Here is a 5,043-nt window from a genome sequence, read left to right as displayed (position 1 = left end):
ATCTGACTGCTAGCGAATGCTACGGCTACCCCCACAGGCTTACAACACTCTACTACTACCTATCCCGAGGACATCCTGACTATCCCTAGTCCCGCTAGTGATCCCTCATCCCGATTCCTCAAACCAACCCTCAGTCTTTGAATTCTGCATCATCCCCGACATCTTATATCCTTGATATACTTAGTGCTTCGTCGAGGAATTCTCCGTCTTGGTTCCCAAACCAACCGTCTACTGATCCGGATACAAGAAGCTACTGTTGGGAAGTTTCCAACCTCCCAACTCCTGAATCCACATATTCCTGCATGCTGGCTCTGCTACTGGCTACTAATACGAAGACATCTCCTGCTAACCGTTTTCTCCAGATCCTCATTCCGACTCACTTGAGCCTTTACAGGTGGTCCTCAAATCCTGGATTCCCAACCAGCTTCTAACCGTCTCCATTACATAGACCCACTACTGGGAAAAGTTCTCGAACTCCCAATTCTGAACTTCTCAATCCATCCATCACTGTGCTACTACCACTTCTTCTCAGAGGTCGTGCACTCATTCTGAGTGACTCTTATCCATGTATACCCGGAGGGTTCTCCCCCACTTCGATCCTGCTTACCCCTTGCTGCTTCACATTCAAAAGAGATCCTGACCTTTACTACCATTCCAAAACTTCTACTGGGGAACCCAAGCCCGCCAGGTAGGAATTTGACCATTCCATCCAAACCACTATCCACTCCGAACTAGCGAAACGAACCAGATCTCTCCCTACCATGCTACAGTTACTGCATTCTCTGAAACTTCTCCGTATGAGCACATCCCCTAACTACCAACCAATTATCCGAGGTATGCAAATGGCATATGACATAATCACAAGCAAGCCACTCCATAACGCAACACTTATACCACAATTGATGCAGAAACCATAACAATATAATCATAACATAAGCTGACAAAACAAAGTTACATACCTCCATTACTCAGTGCTGCTTGAATCCCTGCTGAAATCTACCGGAGAAACTCGGCTCCGAGCCGTAGGCACCCTTGCCCGGCCTTGACAACCACTGACGGTACTTGAAGTTCCAAGGGCAGGAGCTGGCGCCTGCCCTGCTGAATACAAACTCAGACAGTGGGCCTTCTTGTGGCCCCTCTAACTGCAATGGAAACACAACGGATCAAGTCCCTGGGCGATGCTAACAACACAGTCTCTGCTAAAATGACCAATCTGGCCGCACTTGAAACACCTAGCATCGCCACCACTTCTACGCCTATACACACCCATGTGCGTCCTTCCGCACTTCCCGCATCGACTGCAGCTCTGATAGTTCCTTGTCCTCAATCTGAACTCTTGGAGACAGAATGCCCCACACACCCCTGCCCCCTGATAGCAGAAACTAGAAATGGGACCTCCCTCCTTGATGGATCCCTGAACTCCATAAGATTCGGGACCTAGACGAGCCCCAATCTGTCCTAAAACTAACCCGGCCCTAAAGGCCTCAAGATGACTGTCCATGAGCTCCACAATAGCCTCTCTAACTGAACCGAAAATCACTAGAGTCTGATCGATGATGTTGCGCATAATCCTTGCGGAAATGAAATCCCTCATCCGATCCTCAAGCTGTCCGGCTCTAAAGCCTAAGCCAGACCCCTCCCCTGCACCTGAACTGCCAACTGATATCTCGCGCAACGTCACCATGCTGAAAATATAACAACCCCTGACCAATTACATACTACTGCTAAGGGATCTCTGACATACTCTACTAGTTCCTTGGTTTCGCCTCGGCCCCTCTTGAATCGAGTACGGATCCTCTGCTTTCAGTAGTATAGGCCCCTACTACCTTCCACATTTATCCGTACTTTCCTCAACTCCACCAAGTCCCCTTTACTCCCCTACTGATCTCTACTATTCTCATCCTAGGCTTGCCCTAGGGAACCTATGACTCTACCCAAACAGTCCTCAGCTGCTGAAGGCCTCCTTGTAATGCCAATTAGCCCCCACCTGAATACCATCACATGTGATGAGGCTCGGATAATCCTTCGAGTAAAAGTCTCGTCCCTAAAACGGTTGGACTCAAACAAGAGCTGCGCAGTAGGGCCAAATCCAGCACTCTGAGATTATTCAACCCTGATCACATGTAATGTGACGTATTCACCTAATGGCTAACTCTCATCACTCAGAGTTCTACAAAGCATGAAGCAAGCAACATTCGGATAAGGGAAGCATACTCAGGCAAAACTATTCTCATAACAAGAAACTGCACTAGCATACAATGCTAAGCTCATATTATCAGGCATAACCTACCCAGGCTATCCTTCTACTGTCTACTCATTACTAGCATGAAATTCTTATCAAGCTGAAACACATAAAGCAGACACATAAGGCATCATCCTAGATCCTTAGTCCTACTCTAGCATGCTATTCTACTGAAGCTGAAACTGAAACTGAACTAAACTGATACTGATACTGATTGTCATAACATAACTTGTATGGGTAAATTGGGAGTACTTACTTGAGCTCGGCTGATCGCATGCACACACCTCTATCTCGTTAAAAATTTCTTTCTTTCTAGGTGCTTTCAAAATTCTTTTTAGAAGACGTTTTCATTTTTAAATAATAAAAATCTTTTATTTCCCCTTAGTTTGAGTTCAGATACACCCGAAAGTGTATCCGAATCCCTCAAACCAAGGCTCTGATACCAACTTGTAACGACCCTAAAATTACGACCCAAAAATTTCGTTTAATTTAATAATAAAACCATAGTCAACAAACCTCATATAGAAATCATAAGCAATGTATCTCAAAATATTATAACAACTGTCAAATATATCATAGTATAAACATCCCAGGCTGAACAGATGGTGTGTGCACTGCAATCTCCCCGAGCTCCTCTTTTGAAAACTGAGTACCTGAAACCAAAACTGGAAACCGTAAGCACGAAGCTTAGTGAGCTCCCCCAAACTACCACATACCATACAATAACATATAAACACATATTGGGCCTTGCCCACTACATCGGGACAAAGCTCGGAAACTGCATCGGACCGGAGTCCGGAACTGACTGGGACCTTGTCCCCTGCATCGGACCAAAGTCCGGAACTAACTGCATCGGACCAAAGTCCGGAACTGACTGGGACCCTGTCCCCTGCATCGGACCAAAGTCCGGAACTAACTGCATCGGACCAAAGTCCGGAACTGACTGGGACCCTGTCCCCTGCATCGGACCGAAGTCCGGAACTAACTGACTGAGCATAGCATAGCATAACATAGCAACTAGCATGAACACATATACTGCATACTACATCGGGTCGTAGCCCGGAACACATAACACATAACACATAACACATAACACATAACACATAACACATAACACATAAAACATAGCGCACAAATCCTGTCTGAGCCACGAAGGCATCAAACATACTAGCTACTGCATCGAACCGAAGTCCGGAAACTACTGCTAACTGAACGGGCCGGCATTGTGGCCTTAGACCCGTCCCTACTGGAAGGAAACTCACCTCACACTGCTGAAGTCCCGCAGACACAATTCCACACTGCTGAAGCCCCGCAGACTCCACCCCAGCTGCTGGCTGACAGATTCCCGAACTGTCAACACCAAATAACACCCAATTAATAATTGGGTTCTAACACATAACTAAAAATACATGCTTTGGATAATTACTACATTACCCCTAGCTTGGCTTTCCCAAGCCCAAGGCCCAATCCATAGGCCCAAAGTAAACTAGGGATCAAAGTCCATCATATGGCCCAATTGATCACTCCAGTCCAACATGTATCATTCTAGGGCCCATTATCATACAGCCATCTAGGCCCCAACTATGGCCCATTTATGGCCCAATTTTCCAAATTGGGCCCAACCCCTTACATGGGACTTACCCTAGGCCCATTAAATCATTTTAAACCATATAATTATTCTTGGATGACCTATTATTAATCCAATCAGCAAGGCCCAATAGAAAGGCCCAACAATAAACCCAAGTGAAATTAGGGTTTCACATAAAATGATGATTAGGGTTAAGTTTCCTACTTAACCCATTAAGGAATTATTCCTCTAAGGACTTAATCCATTAAGTCCATCATTCTTTTAAATAAGTCATATGGTGTGATTGGGCTTAATCACACAATTCCATTCCAATGGCCCAAATGTGGGTCTCGATAAGTCCAAGCGCATAATCCCAAATTAGAGTTTTCACAAGAAATGATGATTAAGGTTCAGTGTTTCTTTCTTAACCCATGAAGGACTTAATCCATTAAGTCCATTATTCCCTACGCTAGTTTGCCAATGATTATTAATTATTGTTTAAGATTTAATAATTAATTCTCGTGTGCATCCCAAGCAATTTCCACAAATTAGGGTTTTATTGGCATTATGGTGTTCCAATCCAAATATTAGCCCATTTATCAATTTGTTGGCTTTTTAGGATAATTAGGGCTTTATTGGGCCTAATAAGCCCACTAAAATCTTATTAAGCCCATATGGGTTTAATTGGATCCATTAGAGTCCATTAAGCTTCATTGGGCCCATTAGAGCTCCTTTGAGCCCATTAGGGTTTCTAGCATCCCCAAACGAGTCAACTCACAAGACAAGCACACCGCCAACCGACACGGCGGCCGGTGGTGGCAGGAGGCGGCAACCACCACCCTAAGGTGGTGGTTTTCAATTTCTTTTCATTATACCATTCATGTTACAAATTACAACTCAAGATCCGAAATCACACACACACACACACACACTAAATAAAATACACCCACCCATGGTGGCAGCCTCCACCTCACGGTGGTGGCAGTGGCTCTTCCATGAACTCCGACAAAACACCCAAACACGCGCACAAACTCCAAATTATAGACCAGACCCCGAGATAATACGCATCCACACGAACAACAAGCGGCGATGAAGGGCAGTTTGACGGTCCTAGGGGTCGGCAGCATCCTTAGCGACCAATCTGATCGGCGACAGATGATGGCTTCGACTTCAACAACAACGACACAAGGCAGCAGCAAATCAAAACCAATAATGGCAGCAACGAACGACAAAA

The sequence above is a fragment of the Lactuca saligna genome, chromosome 5 (genome assembly GCF_052625555.1).
Source record: "Lactuca saligna cultivar CGN05327 chromosome 5, ASM5262555v1, whole genome shotgun sequence".
Taxonomy (NCBI): Eukaryota; Viridiplantae; Streptophyta; class Magnoliopsida; order Asterales; family Asteraceae; genus Lactuca; species Lactuca saligna.
This window is presented reverse-complemented; position numbering follows the sequence as displayed.